This window comes from Calliphora vicina, chromosome 2 (genome assembly GCF_958450345.1).
Source record: "Calliphora vicina chromosome 2, idCalVici1.1, whole genome shotgun sequence".
Taxonomy (NCBI): Eukaryota; Metazoa; Arthropoda; class Insecta; order Diptera; family Calliphoridae; genus Calliphora; species Calliphora vicina.
The window spans coordinates 123,583,703-123,600,791 of record NC_088781.1 but is presented as its reverse complement, the minus strand read 5'-3'; the positions used below and the strand labels follow the sequence as shown (position 1 = coordinate 123,600,791).

The 17,089-nt window shown below is 33.7% G+C and overlaps 1 pseudogene; it reads left to right on the top strand.

Moving 5' to 3' along the window:
- The first annotated feature begins 8,595 nt into the window (after window positions 1-8,595).
- LOC135950829 (uncharacterized) overlaps window positions 8,596-17,089 on the top strand; it is a 53,458-nt pseudogene continuing 44,964 nt past the window's right edge.

Genomic DNA, 17,089 nt, shown 5'->3' with positions numbered 1-17,089 from the left:
ACCACCAATACAACAATACTGTAAAACATTTACATAGAGAAAAGAAAATATTTGTTAGGGAATACAAATAGTAGTACATCTTCCTTTTCTCAACAGTTTTTTTCTTTTTATATTGTGGTTTAAGTTCATTTTATATTTATGCCGAGTGTTTTTCTCTTGTTTCATTATATTATTTTTTATTTTTCAAATAAAGGGTATTTCAGTAATCGCAGCCTATTTTTAAATTTAAATAAAACAAAATGTGTGTGAGATATCATCGACATTTGTTACTCATTTGAAAGGCCTATCCATGCAATCGTATATGGAATATACTATCGTGCCAATGTCCGCCGAGGCTCCCCTGTTTGGAGCGCACCCAAAATGTCCAATTTTCCATGACTTTGACAAATAAAACAGGTTTAATTTGACATGTGTCATGTTGGCTTTGAGTATCGCTATTGTTTGTGACCCATTCGCATAGACCTGTGACCAAATCGCACGATCCCGTTGTCCAGTTCAAATGCCCTCAAATCGCTCTTGCATAATGTGCAATGTTGCATGAGCTTTGCTTCACATCAGTCACTTTTAAACAGTGACTTTATTGGGATGCATTGGATGCTCTTGGATGTCATGTGGATTGGAATCGTACCAAATTCGACAATTTTGTTTGCTGACGTACCAATTCATCAAGAAATTGGCTGATTTTTTGAATAAAATTAAGGTCAATTTCCAACTGCTACAAGGCTCATTCAGCAAACACAATTCGTTGTCTATTGTCGTTTCCTTCAGTTCCTGGGTCAGTTGAATTTTGTATGGGCACAGGCCCAAGTCTCGATGCAAAATTCACTAAATTGTGGTCTGCGAAAGGCTGAGTTCTTGTGATCGACAGGAAATCCACCTCCTCGGATTCTCCATTACGATCTCATTCGACGGCGGCAATGTTTTCGCAAACACAATTCGTTGTCTATTGTCGTTTCCTTCAGTTCCTGGGTCAGTTGAATTTTGTATGGGCACAGGCCCAAATCTCGATTCAAAATTCACTAAATTGTGGTCTTCGAAAGGCTGAGTTCTTGTGATCGACAGGAAATCAACCTCCTCGGATTCTCCATCACGATCTCATTCGACGACGGCAATGTTTTCGGTATATCTTGCGTTTCTTCATCGCACAGTTGTTGGTTCATTGCTTACTCAACAATTGGACTCAAATTTATTCACCGCATTGACAATGGCAACCTTAAAATGGGTGAGGAGCGCGGATAGTTACCCAAATAAAATAAACATTTTGATAAAACAATTTAGTCATTTGCAAGTGCTGTTGAACTCTATGTCCATCCATTGTGATTAGGCAAACCAAACTGATAAAATGACAGTCATTTCAATAAATGTTGCTTCAACAAAATCCAGCTATCATCTGTCAAAGTTCGGAAGTCCCTATTGGAAGACCCTTTAGTATAAAAATTGTTATTACGATGAGGCATAGATGATGATGAAACATGTTAGATATGTGGTTGTTAATAAAAAAACAAAAACATTTTACAAAATTTAAAGATTTATAAATGAAAATTAAAAGAATTTAAAACGAAAGGAAAATCTTACTTTTTCTTCTTTTACTTAAATTTTCACAAAATCATTTTATAACTCTTAAGAAAAACGAACAATCTGCCACTAACTCTTTGATAAATTGACAACAATAATTTGTCATAAATTTAATTGCAACTTGTTTTATTTCCGGTTCCATAGTTATCTACTTTAAACAAACAAACAAATACAATCTCAAAAACATCCTAAAGTCAATCACATATACCAGTTGGTTATCTGTACATAAATATTATGACAAACAATGAACAATATTTAACAAGTTCTAAAACTTGTATAGAAAAAATTTATTGAAATTGTTTTTCCTCACAATAGGTTGTCATAAAAAGACAACCAAAGTCACAGTATCAAATTTTTGGTTAGAAATGTTGAGAAAACAATAAACTTGTTGTCTAACTCCTCTTGGTTATTGCTGTGGAGTATGGCCAAAATAAATAAACCGCCTTGACCTTACATTTTGACATACTAAACAAAATATTACATACAAAATCCTACAAAACAAATAACTATCATAGAAGTAAGTATTTCATAAAAACACAATAATGTATCAGTATGTAAAACTTACAACTAATAGAAATTTTACCCAAAAGAAAAATTGTTTTAGTAAACACCAGACACACTTACTGTTTTCGTTTATACAAACACAAAGGGGAAACCTCAATGATGATCATGAGGTTTTTGTGTGTTTTCAGAAAAAAAAAAGAAAATAAACAAACATACGCATGTGAAGTAAAATGAACTAACTTTAATAAGCTCGATAAGGGTTAACAACATGGTCAGAACATTAGTTATTGTATCATATTACATACTTACTTACAAACACAAACTTAAACTCATATCCCTACAGTAACAATAACAACAGAACAAATAGAAAATGGTTTTGAAAGGATGCGAAAGGATTCCAAAAGTACTATTTCAGTAAGAAAAGAAACACATGGAGTTATCATGTTTAAAATATCATTTCAGTAAGACAACTATATTGTGATCTTTGTAACAATATATTGTTGTCGTATACATACAATTGTTATTTTAATTTAACTTCAACAATATTTTAGTTACTGTAAACATGTTCATCGAAACATAATTAATTTTCAAACAAGTAAAGAATTTGTTTGTTTATACAAATGCTGCTAACATTAACATTAAATCTGCTAAAAGCTCTAGGTGATCATTGTGGAAATAGAACATTCTAGTTTTGTCCATTAGATAATTCATAAAACTACTAGAAGATGACACTGTGTATATAAATAATAACAGAGAGTTGCAGTGGATTCAGTATATCGTAGGCGCTGTTAGATAACATCAACTGTATTACCAGTGTGCAATATAAGTGTGTGTATTAAAATAGAGTGGCTATTTAAATTGTTGTGCTAATTTAAATAAATAAAGAGCTGTTACAAATTTAAAACTAAAGATCGCTTTGCAATTAAAAGAAATGGTATATTTAAAGGAAACCAATGTTTTTTAAAGGTAAGAACGTAACAATATTGGATCATGTACAAACATTAAAACTTAAAAACTTAAAAATAAACTAATAAATAAAAAATAACCATTAGATGTTTAATTTCTATATCTGTACTTATAATTGCCCAATTCACAATCGGTGTCGTAGCGTTGTATGTCATAAATATTTTTCATATACAATTTTTCGAAACAAAAACAAAATGTTAATATAAAAATTATACATACGTACATTATACATGAATTAGATAAATATGTTTAAGAAGCAAACAAAATATATATAATTTTAATAATATTTTGTTCTCACCATTTGTAGAATACTTTTGATTTGGTGTTTTTTTCTTTTTTTGACCTATTAAAATTATATTTTGTGTTCCCAAAAATAAATTTTAATTGTAATATGATTACTTTGGATCATGGTATGATTTCATTGGATCATACGAAGGCGGGACAGTAAGCCCGAGCCTCTTAACTGACAGGGCAACACTGCTCCTGTTAATAATCATCTGTCAGTTGACTCCTGTTAAAATTTCATTAAGTTTGTGTTAGACAGCCAATGATAACAGACTACTGAGTGACTTGAGGAGAAAATGGAAAAAAGTAAATTTCGTGTGCTCATTAAGTATTACTTTTTGTGGAAAAGAACTATCACTCAAACTAAGGCTAAGCTTGATAAATACTATTTGAAGTTGTTGTTAAAAAAGTGGTTAACTGAATGTTTTTGTAGCCCTACAAGCACGTAAGATGCCGAACGTCCTGGAAGCCCAGTTGAGGTCCCCGAAACAATAGAAAAAAATCATGATCCAGTGTTGGCCGATCGGAGATTAAAATTGCGAGAGATTGTGCAATCTTTAGGCATCTCACATGGCTCAGTGGTTTAAATTTTTAATGATCACTAGGGTATGAGAAAGCTTTCCGCGTGATGGGTGCCGCGTTTCCTCCCAATTGACCACAAACGCAATCGTGTGACATCTTCGCTGGAGTATTTGGCGTTATTCAACTACAATATGGACGAGTTTCTAAGCCGAGCCGTTTCGTAAACGTGTACGAAACGACGCAACACACCAGAGATCAAAAAGCAGTCCAAACAGTAGGTTTATTTATAGAGGTGAATCGGCACCAAAAAAGTCCGAGGTGGGTTTTTCAGCGTTTTAATCCATATTTACAACCTTCAAAAGGGTAGAACAATCAATGGCGAATATTATTCCAACTTATTGGGACTTAGAAAAGAAAAAAGTTATTTTCACCAGAACAGTGCAAAGGTGCACGCAAAAATCTATGAATTAGGCTACGAATTGATGCCAATTTATTGTTTCCAAACCTGAAGAAATCATCTCACAAGCAAATACCGATTCTGATGACTACAATCATAAATCTTATCGTAATATATTGCTCTTTGATTATGTTTACCATAACCATATTTTTTGGTACCGTGAAATAACTCCCACGAAAAGATAAAATAACGCCCAACAAATTTTTCATACAACTTAGGACTTATTTCATTATGAAACAACTCCTAACGCATAGGGAGTTATTTCATAATTTTTTGTTGGCAGTTATTTCAGAATGCAATAACTCCAAATGAAACAATTCCCAATGAAATTTTTGTTGGGTTTTATTTCATTTTATTTTGGCAATTATCAGTTATTTCACTGTATTGGGAGTAATTTCATTTTTGTTGGGTTCTACTTTGCAAAAGCAGAAGGTACCGTGAAATAGCTCCCAAATGAAATAACTCCATATGAAATAACTCCTAATGAAATTATTCCCATCAAAAATTAAATAATTCCCAAACATGAAAAATGAAATAACTACCAAAGGGTAAAATGAAATTACTCCCAATAATCGGCGGTTTCATAATTTTAAAAATATTACTCCCAAAAAAGCGAAATAACTCCCAATGAAATAAATCCCAATAGAAATGAAATAATTCCCAATCTGAAGCAATTTATTTATGCAATCTAAAAAAAGGAACTACAAAAGTGAAATTATTCTTCGCTTACCAAACTTTTTTGCATTGCGGGCCTATGGTGTAGCGCAAAGTTTTACTCCTCTGGGATGTGTCAAAAACTGGCTTCACTGAGAAAATTTGTTTCGCATGGCAGGCCTTCGGCCGGGCACTAAGGTTTTCTCCACTGGGGTGAATCAAAAACTGGTTTCGCTCTGAAAAGTTTTTTGCATTTCCGGCCTTCGGCTGGTCGCTAAGGTTTTCTCCTCCGGGTTGTATCAAAATCTGGCTTCGCTCAGAAAATTTCTTTCATTGCAGAAAGGTTTTATAATATTTCAGAAAGCCGATTTACAGTCCGCACCAGATTAAGAAATCGTTGCAACCTGACAAAGGCCGACAATGTAAAAAGAATATTTTCTTAGCGAAGCCGGTTTTTGATACACCCCAGAGAAGAAAACCTTTGCACACGGCCGAAGGCCGGCAATGCAAAACATCTTTTCAGAGCGAAGCCAGTTTTTGATACACCCCAGAGGAGAAAACCTTAGCGACCGGCCAAAGGCCGGCAATGCAAAAAACTTTTCTGAGTGAAGCCAGTTTTTGATATTTATGGGTTCTGCTTTTGAAAAGTAGAACCCAACAAAAATGAAATAACTCCCAATACAGTGAAATAACTCCTAATTCCCAAAATAAAATGAAATAAAACCCAACAAAAATTTCATTGGGAGTTGTTTCATTGGGAGTTATTGCATTATGAAATTATTCCCAACAAAAAATTATGAAATAACTGCCTATGCGTTAGGAGTTGTTTCATAATGAAATAAGTCCTAAGTTGTATGAAAAATTTGTTGGGTGTTATTTCATTTTTTTGTGGGGAGTTATTTCATTTGGTAGTTATTTCACGGTACCAAAGCAGAACCCATAAATATCAAAAACTGGCTTCACTAAGGTTTCTCCATCAAATACTGGCTTCGCTCAGAAAAGTATTTTGCATTGCCGGCCTTCGGCGGTGCTCAAAGGTTTTCTCCTCTGGGATATATCAAAAACCGGCTTCGCTCAGAAAAGATTCTTTTTACATCGTCGGTCTTTGTCAGGTTGCAACGATTTCTTAACCATTCTGCAATGAAAGAAATCTTTTCTGAGCGAAGCCAGATTTTGATACATCCCGGAGGAGAAAACCTTAACGTCCGGCCGAAGGCCTGTAATGCAAAAATCTTTTCAGAGCGAAGCCAATTTTTTATACACTCCAGAGGAGAAAAACTTAGCGCCCGGCCAAAGGCAAAACTAATTTTCTGAGTGAAGCCAGTTTTTGACACATCCCAGAGCAGTAAAACTTTGCGCTACGCCATAAGCCCGCAATGCAAAAAATGTTTTGTAAGCGAAGAATAATTTCACTTTAGAAGTTCCTTTTTTTTGATCACATAAATAAATTGCTTCGGATTGGGAATTATTTCATTTCTATTGGGATTTATTTCATTGGGAGTTATCTCGCTTTTTTGGGACTAATATTTTTAAAATTATGAAACCGCCGATTATTGGGAGTAATTTCATTTTACCCTTTGGTAGTTATTTAATTTTTCAAGTTTGGGAATTATTTAATTTTTGATGGGAATTATTTCATAGGGAGTTATTTCATTGGGAGTTATTTCATTTGGGAGCTGTTTCACGGTACCATGTTTTTTCTCTGCGTGTACTTTAAATGGAGTTAGAATTTGAAATGAATTGCAATTTTTACATAAAGTAGAGCTTTACAAAACTGAAGTAGAAGTAAAAAAGCATTATTACGATAACATATTTCGAAAGTTGGAGACTAATAATAAGATCTATCTATCATTTCTATGTTTCTCAAACGCCGTTCTCCTCTTTTTCTAACAAAGGTGTGAATCTTACACAAGTAACCTCTATATTGACAGGTTTCGTATTTTTTGACCAAACTTTGTACATTTTTAGTTCTCAAATGCCGGACAGTAGTAGAGAAGTTTTTCAGTTGTATCCTGTAAGTCGTGTCATTTGCATATTCATAATTGGACAGATTTGTCTGGTCTTCTAGCAAGTGGTTTCTCTATCCCATTATACGAATTAATTCGAATTTAGGTTGTCCTAGTCCCAGTTCAATGTCCTAGTGTATCGCATAAAGCAAGACGATGAATATCTCACTATTTCCTCTAAAAACACCCGGCGTTCTTGAACCATTTCCAAAGAGTCGTAGAAAATAACTAATCGGGTAGTTTTTCTGCCACAGATGCTGTATAACTTCTATATACATACTTTCTATTTTCTTAGCATTTATGTAAATCTCTATCAGTGCTTAAATTATTTCTCTGATTTATCATAAGATATCGAAATGAAATGCTACTGGTACCTTTTAATAAGTACTTTGGTACTTCTTATATCTCCTTACTATTTTAATATCTGGCCACATACATAGTGGATGTATTATAATGTTTACTTTTTAAGTAAAATGTTAAAGGGTTAGTATAGGTTGGCTTATGAGTATATGGATGTGTGTACATCTATATATGTATATGTGCGTATTTGCTTTGGTATATGTGTGTAACTGATTGTGTTGTTGGTTTTAAAAAAGGTATTGAAGCATAAGCAAAAGGCTTTATTGCCTCTTGTTAAACTCTTGTTTTTCCATTTGAGGTTACTTTTGTTGTTGTCGACTTTCAGTAAGTCTCTGTGCGTTTAAACACACAAATATATAAGTATGCATTAAGGTGGCCCCAAATTCATCTGAAAACCTAATTTTAGCAAAATCGTTTAGAGTTTTCTCAAACGAAATTTCAAAAAATTAGAATTGGGGACCGATTTTAAATTGGATCATTTGGGAAAGTTTTCAAAGATTTATCTTTTATTTTTAAACATTTGTGCAATATTTTTGATTTGTTCAAAGTATTGTCCATTATTAGCTATGGTCTTTCATATCTTTCTGGCAGCATATGGATTTCAAGCCGAAAGAACTGCTTCTCCTTTGAGGCCAAGAACGAATCAATCCAATTTCGGTGCAGCGTACCCCAGACAGAATGTTCTGCATTGATCGGCAAGGTCTAGACTATACAGCGCATGCGCATGTTGGACATGCAAAATCGTCTTTCGAGGTCTCTCGGCTTCAATTCGTGTGCCACCCAATTTTTCTACTTTTGGATGAATCCTGCTGTTTGCACACGTTTTGAAATTGCTGCTTGAGTAGCTCCCAATGATTTTGCAAGCTCTTGTTGAGTTTGACAACAATCTCCATGGAGTAATGCCTCCAATGCTTGGCCTTCAAACTTTTTAGGCATGCCTTGGCGAACAAACCATATTTCGCACGTTGAATCCGATGAAACACATTAGCCATAAGCTTTATTGAACAATCTGTGTGCTTCAGCGGCACTTTTTTTCAAATTAACGCAATACTTCCCGACGCTTTTTTGGCACACAATTCGACATTATCGAGGAAAAAAAAAACTTTGTTGTTTACACGATAATGTTTAATAACTAAATGAGAAAAAGTAAAGTAAGATGTACAAATAAAAAAGTATATTATTTTCGTGATATCCAGTGTTTGATCTATATATTGTTACGAAATTCCACTATCAATTTAAAAATGTTACAAATGTTAAACTACTAAAATGCTTTTATTTAAAATCAAAAAGGAATTAGGTTTATTTGTAGAAAAGAAACCACCACCACGTAAAAACGTAACTATATATAAAAATTAATATATGCTTATTTACAACTTAACCGATCCTCTTTCAATTTTTACGATATGTTGTCCTATATCCGAAAAGAACATTAGGATACTTTTTATTTTGTTGGAGTATCTGATGCATCTTTAGAACTATAATTGTGAAAGCCTCAAAGCTTTTCGGAATTTACTTTGGTACCATTGTGGGCTTCATTTCTTAAAATGGGCGTGGACCCTCCTATATAAAGCAAATAGTTATTTTCGAATATCTGGAGAAATATAATTGTGGAAGTCTTAAAATTTGGCCCGAATATCTCACTTATTATTGTACATAGTTTGGCTGAAAATGGGCAGTATTTTATTAGTGGGCGTGGCATCATCCATACAATGGAATTCCTTAATTTCGAATATCTGAAAAACTATAATCGCAAAAGTATTTAAACTTTGTTCGAATTAATTTCATATGATTATACGGAATTTACCTAAAAATGGGAGAGATTGTATTAGTGGGCGTGAAAATATACTTCAAAATGAAACTTTTAAATATTCTTAGGTAAAATTTTTTTTCCCAAAGTTGTTTTTTTCATTTTTTGTAAAAAAAAAATTGTTTTTTTTTGTTTTTTAAATTTTTTTTTAATATTTAGCGAAAAAAAACTTTTGGTGAAAAAAAATTCAGATTCATTACTTACTATGATCTTATATACGTCGTTGCAAGGGTCTTAGAAATATCTATCATTAGATATACATATTGTCTATATTAATGACTTAGTAATCCAGATATAGGTCAAAAATAGGTTAAAAATCGATGTTGTCCTGGTTTTTTCCTCATGTATGTAAGTTATTTGGGGGCTTCGGAAAGTAGATTTCAACAGACAGACGGACATGTCTTAATCGACTTCGCTATCTATAAGGATCCAGAATATACATATATACTTTATAGGCTCGGAGAATTATATTGTGGAAATTACAAACGGAATGACAAACTTATATATACTCACTAATGTGAAGGGTATACAAATATACCTGCTGCATAATGGACGTACGTATGGAAAGCATCCGAGTCAATATTTTTATGATGCTGATGCTCGAGGGAATGTTGTAGAAATGTTTAAGACCCAAAAGTTAAAAGCACACCGGGTATTAGATATTAGAGTACAAAGAAAAGTTTGTTGAAATTTGATAAAACTCAATTTTGTGAAAATCATAAACACTTAAGAAATAATGAAACACTTTATAGATTTTAAAAGAAAATTGTTTTTGCCCATGTACCTGAAATTGTATGGTTCTTTTTTGGTATCAAGTTGTAATGGGTTAACGATATCAGATTAATATTTGTTAAATTTTTTTTTAATTTTTTTTACACCTACCCTCGATTTACATGATTTCACTTTTACACAATTTTTTTGGTTTTCGTTTACATCGTGGGAAAAATTTGGAAATCATTTTGATAGAGCCATCGCATGCCGAGATACATTTCACAGGGCTATTTATTAGATTTCGATCCGCTGTTCGATTTTTCGAACAGTAAAAATAAAATTTTTCACAAAAAATGTTTATACAAGGTGGCGCAAAAGTAATCCTTCTATCATAAAATGCTATAAATTTTGCGATTGGCCTTTAATGTCAGTTCTGTTTTGACATTTGTGTAGTACACACATGCGAAATACACGTTAATAAACAATGTTACGCTACACTGCTCCAGAACGCGGAATATTGCTGACTATTTATTTGACCAATAATCGCAGATGATTTTTCATCAAAAATAATCATGAGTGATGAGGCCCATCTTAGCGGGTACGTAAATAAGCAGAATTTACGCTTCTGGGGCACTAAAAATCCGCGTGTAACCCACGAAGAGCCATTACACCCGCCCAAAGTCACTGTATGGTGTGCTGTTTTCGCTGGAGAAGTCATCGGACCTTTTTTCTTCGAAGACGTCGCGGGCCAAACGGTTACTGTGAATGGTGAGCGCTACAGAGCAATGATCAACGAGTTCTTTTTGCCGCAACTTGATGAATTGGGATTGGAAAACATGTGGTTCCAACAGGACGATGCAACGGCACACACTGTACGTGTCACAACCGATATGCTGAAGGATGCATTTCCCGGGCGCCTAATCTCCCATTTTGGCGATTTGCACTGGCCAGCAAGATCGCCTGATTTGACCGCTCCAGACTTCTTTTTGTGGGGCTTTTTGAAGTCGCGGGTTTATGTTAACAAGCCTCAGACTCTTGCAGCTCTTAAAGACAATAGCCGTCAAGAATGTGAGGACCTATCGCCGGAAGTTTTGGCCAAAGCGATGGAAAATGTCATAAAAAGGGCTCAAATGATAATCAACTGTGGCGGCGGCCATTTACATGACATCATATTCTCGACTTGATAATATAATAATCCACAAGAAGAATCGAAGTTTTTCATTTTTTTTTTTAATTACAGCCAAAAAACATCGGAAGTTTACTTTTGCGCCACCTTGTACCTATGTGAAGAAGGCGGAATTTCTGAAAAATTTTGGAATGAATGTTAAGTCTGATCTTTTAGCTAATAAAAAACCATATCCCGACGTGACCATGCAAATGCGGGACATCACTTGCGTGTAAACTTAACAGTTCGAAATTTTGAACTGTCTTTTCTGAAACCAAAACCGACAATTATTCTTCGGTTTTCACTTTTAATCTATTTTCAGTAGAAAAATTAAAAATTTAGAAATGATTAACAAACATTTACATCCAAAGATTCATTCAAGTATTTCCTGACAATTAAAATTCAAATGACTGTTTATTTATTTAATTTAAAAAAAATAATGCAAAGTGTTTTTAACAAAGACTTAGTTATTTTGAAATATCCGATAAAAGTATGGAGTACTGGCTGACCCGGTGCGCTTCGCCATCCCAATTAGAAGAAAGAAATATTACTATTAAATCTCCCTTTATGAATTAATAATAATTCAGGATAACAGGTCTCTAGTTTCTAGATTATTGGTTTATAGTAATGTGGATTCCAGCACAGAGAAAACAGATTCGTGATAGCAACCGAATTTGTTTCCAATCGAATGATTCGGTTGCACACATAGATTTTTTCAGTTCTAACAACAAAAAGTCAGTTGATAAAGAAGAATTTCAGTTGAGGCAACCAAACTTTAGTTACCCCTTCCAAAATATGGTAGCCACAACTGTAAAATGCGGTCTAAGATAGTATCATTCGATTGGCAACAAATTCGGTTGCTATCACGAATCTGTTTTCTCTGTGAGCTCATTCGAAACGTATTATTAGAATTAAAAAAGTACCATAAAGACCCACATTTTGTATTTCCACTCAGCATCATTAATGCCTACGTTCATATTTCTGGGCCCATTATTATTGAAACTTCAAAAGAAATGTACCACTAAAGTCAACTTTTGCCAATTCTAACTCATTCAGAATCATGTGTGTCTAATTTTTAGGTTTATTACTATAAATATTCCAAAAGTACTATTAAAATAAAGAAATAGTACTATAGGCAACTATATAACTATAATTTAATATAATAAAAAATACAATTAGATGATAAAGTACCAATTTTTCACAATTGAACCCCCGTCAAGTTTGAAATCAAAGTAATTTCCTGATTATACGTTCAATATTATAGAAAATTCAAAAAGTACCATTTTGAAAAACAAAAAAGTACTCCTTGGAATGGTTTAGTTCTCCTTTTTTAGTATCATAATTGATATGAGTAGCGTATTAACCAACTTTAATGTATATAAGCTAACTTTAAAGAAAACGTACCAATTTTCCTTTATCCTCTTGAACACCCGTCAGTCAAGTTTGAATTTTAAATTTGCATTGCTTTTCCTAAATTATCAACTGATTTGGTTTCTATAACACTTGATATTTAATAAATTATAACAAAACAAACCGAAACCGATCGGTTTTCAATTTTTTAAAACCGAAAAAGCGGTTTTGAAATTCTTCGGTTTTTTTTTGACCCAAAACCTTTAAATGTTATTCGAAGACTGAGAATAATTTTAGAGCTTGGGCTCATCAAAAATCCAAAAAGTGCCTAATAAGGGCCATCCTAATATGCATATATGTGCAAATGTATGTGGCTCATTAAAGATCTCTGTGTAATATTGTATGTTTTAGTTGCTCCCTGGCTTTTCTTATGCTTTTACATGTACGTATATGCATAAATGTGTGTTATGCTTTTGTTGTAGCTGTATTTACACACATATACATCCATACGCACTCTTCTACCCTATATTCATACATATACTGTAGCCAAGTATATGTATTTTTGGTATTGTTTACGTACTTAAGCTTTGATTTTCATTTTAAATTGGTTACATAGTCAATCACAATAAACGAGATGACAATTAGAAAAAAAATCTATTTTGCACAAAACTAGCACATGATGTTTTAACAAAATTAAAGTACCTAGTTTGTTTCCTGACAAAATTAAATTTCCTTCTTTGTTGAATATTTTGTAACAAGCTAAATGAAATTATGATTTGTGTGCAATTATGGCATTTTTGTTAATAGATTAATTATTTGAGGCATTTGGTTTTGCAAAAATGGTTTAAAAAGTGATAAAACCTTTTGAACAAAGCAGCATTTGTTATGTTGTGACGTATACTTAATATGGAATTATGTTAATATTTAAATATCACTCATACGACAGTTTAAATTAAAAAACTTTAACTCCATTCAATTGTTAAATGCTAAATAAAAAACAGTTTAATAAATATTTAATTCCCAATTGGGAAAAACCACAGATTACATCGATTAGCTGCAATTCAACAAGTTGTTTTAAATTTCATAAATTTAACAGGGAATATACTCATGTTTAATAAAAATAAACATTGTATTTAAGCATTTAAATAAAAACACATGTTTTTTTTTCTAAAGTACATGTACTCATTTATTAGTAGATAAATGTGCAGACTACTAAAACAGTTAATTAAAAACTTATTTCTGTTTTAATTATTTTTTATTCCCAAAAAAAAAAAAATTCTCATACAACCAGAATAACCTCAGGTGACTAACTAATTTAGATTTATTAAAATTTAAAAGTTGTACTACAATTTTAATGTTTTTATTTGTGTTCTTATGCTGGGGTTTTATCTCATTTAAAACGGTTGTTGCATAAAATTCTAGAGTAAAACAAAGTATTTGGTTTAAAAATTAAACAAAAATATAAAACAAAAGTTTCAAAACTTTTTGTCTACCTGTCAAATATTTGTGTATAATTAAAATAAATGAGTAAATAAATATATTGTGTTGCTCAAACATTCCAGAAATCCCATATTTTATTTAATTTTATTAAATAAAATTCAAACTCCACAATAACAATATGTTTTATTTTGATGGCAGATAAAAGGTGTCAAACTGAAAACTTGTTAATTAGCTCTTAATCATAATCAGTTGTTTGTTGAAAGTTTAAATGTTTCACATACAATTATTGCTGACTTTTATGGTAAACTTTTTGCCTTGACTTGTTTAAAAATTTTGGTTTAGTACAAAAAATATTTTGAAAATTTGTTATGACACTTGAATGAGTTGAAGTTACAAGAATTTAACTAGCTGTTGTTGACGTTTATAATATCTTAATGTTGTAAACACTTGCAGTTAATTAATTGTTTGATTGAAAACAATTAAAAAGTTACAGGAATTTAAAAAGAGTTGCTAAATAAAGATACGTATATGAGTAAAAAAAACTGTTCTTTTAAAACCTATGAAACCGACTTTTATTAATCATTATTAAGTGTTTATGATGCTGATGAAATAGCAAATAATTTTGACAAAATGGAGGCAAGCAGCGTCTGGAATGCGCAACATAGCTAATCTGATGGTAATGCACCGCTCCCTATACAATGTGTCTCAGTTTTTAAATCAGAACGTGGCGGATCTAGAGCGGAATGAATGGCACTACGTTCATGTGTCTCCTAGCAGAGACCTCCGGTCAAGGGCATTGTCCGATTCTATTTTTGCCCATCAGCAACAAGAGGCTCTTTTGTATGATGTCCTGTTCTCTCTCCATTAATATATTTATTTTCAGATGTATAATAAATTAAATAAAACAATTAATGTAGATAAATCAGAACAGGGTGCTATGGATCTAACTGAACCCGTTGAAGGATCTCATGTTCGTAACACTCTTATCGAAGAAATGGATAATACCAGATGTCCCGAATCAACAGGTGTATCTATCCCAATGTATGCAGAAAACGCGTTACTGGACCCAACGTTAAACACTCAACCCTCTACATCCGCAGATACCGTTCCCACGGTGCACCAGACTAAAAGTGTAAATAATATGTTTGTAATAATATGTGTTTGCATTTCCGCCTACTTTTCGCTATCTGAACTTCGTATCGTTTCACGACCAGCTACGAAACGTTCAACTTTTATTTACGAAAAGGCTCGTTGGGCTCGTCGGCATTTTAATTGGAAACTTTGTTTCTTAGACAATAGTGTCAATGCCACGGCGAAAATGGTGGAGAACATAATTATGATGGGGATGAAAAGCTTCATTCCACCTAAGGAAATTTCGATTAAAACTATGGAAAAATCCTGTTTTAATCAAAAGTGCAAAATTGCAATCAGATCTAAGAGGAAGCATCCAGACTCTGGCGTAACAACAAAAATGCCGAAACTGATTCGCTACGCAAAAGGGCGAGATCTTCGTGTACCAAAGTGCTGAGGCATGAAAAATCTCTACACGAGCAGCGCCTTCGAGCCAAAGTTCTCACTGCTCCCAGGGGCAGTAAGAGCTTTTGGTCATTCGTTGAAAGAATTAAGGATAATGCTAGTTCATCAATTCCTACCCTTTTAAGGGATGCCCAACCATTCATTGACCCGGTTGATAAAGCTAACCTTTTGGCTGAATTATTTTCTAATAATTCGAACTTACCGGAAAGCAATCAACCACTACTCGAGCTCAAAAGATTATTAGTTACTATGCTGGATATATTTTTCGCGCTCGCGCAGTTAAAAGGGTTTTATCGGATCTCAACATAAATAAGTCCCCTGGGCCTGATGATATACCAGCACTGGTCTTGAAACAGTGTTCTTCGACGCTAGCTCGTCCATTAGCTAACCTTTTCAGCACTGTATACCGTGCCGGCAAATTTCCAGTAAGTTGCAAGGTTGCTAATGTAACGCCAATTTCTAAAAAGGGAAAGGCTAACAAACCTGAAAATTATCGTACAATAGCAATTTGTTCTGCACTTTCCAAAGTTATGAACAGTATGGTTAACTACCATCTTGTGAAATATTTAGAGTCCAACAATTTACTCAGCGACCGGCAGTATGGCTTTCGTAGAGGACGCTCTACGGGAGACCTGCTAGCCTTCCTAAATTGGTGTCTGTAGATATTTCTAAAGCGTTTGATAAGTATGGCATGGTGCGCTTTTAGCAAAACTTATTGTTTTTGGTGTCGGTAATAACTTCTCTAGATTTATATCGAGCTTTCTAAGAGATCACACTGCACTATACGAGTTGTTATAGATGGAATTTCATCAAATGAGTTCAAGATCAATTTAGGGGTACCGCAAGGCTTCGCCCTTTCTCCTACTCTATTTCTTACCTTTATAAACGACCTACTACGTCAAACTTCCAACCCTATCTACTCTTTTGCAGATGACAGCAACATTTGCCATTCATATGCATTCAATTATAGACCAAGCCAGTCGGAGATTGGGGCAATGAGACAAAATATAAATGATACACTTAACCAAGATCTTGTGACAATCTCTGAATGGGGTTGTGCGAATAGAGTCGATTTCTATGCACGCGACTCAATGTTGTTAACTCACAAACGCACAACAGATCATGTTGTTCCATCTGTTTTTATGGGTGGTGTATATTATTAAGGGATGTTCTAGACATCAGTATTCAGTGCGATGTCCGCTGGACAAAACACATTTTTCGAGTGTCGAAAGAAGCATTCAAGTGCCTTGGTTTTCTAAAACGGTATAAGAAATACTTCACTCCATCTGATCTCCTTACTATTTACACCACTTATATCCGACCTAAAATGGAATACAACTCTCATGTGTGGGCCGGTGCTTCGAAGTCTATTTTGGAGTTACTCGACCGCGTACAGGAGAGGGCGGAGATGCTTATCGGTGACAGTAGGGTATCCAGCTCTATTGACTCACTGGAACATCATCGCAATGTGGGTTATGTTTCACTGTTCTACCGATACTACAATGGTATGTGCTCTGCTGAAATTAGGGAACTTGTTCCCGAAACTCGTAGTTTTTTACGCAACACACGCTCTTCGGCAAGGGCACATCAATTCGTTGTCGACTGGACAGTGGATCGCACAACACATTACAGGGAAAATTCGTTCTTTAGCCGTACTGTCAGTATGTGGAATAATCTTCCTCCTGAAGTCTTTCCTGTCACTTTCAATATAGGAAAATTCAAATCAAATGTCCACAAACACTACTCCCTTT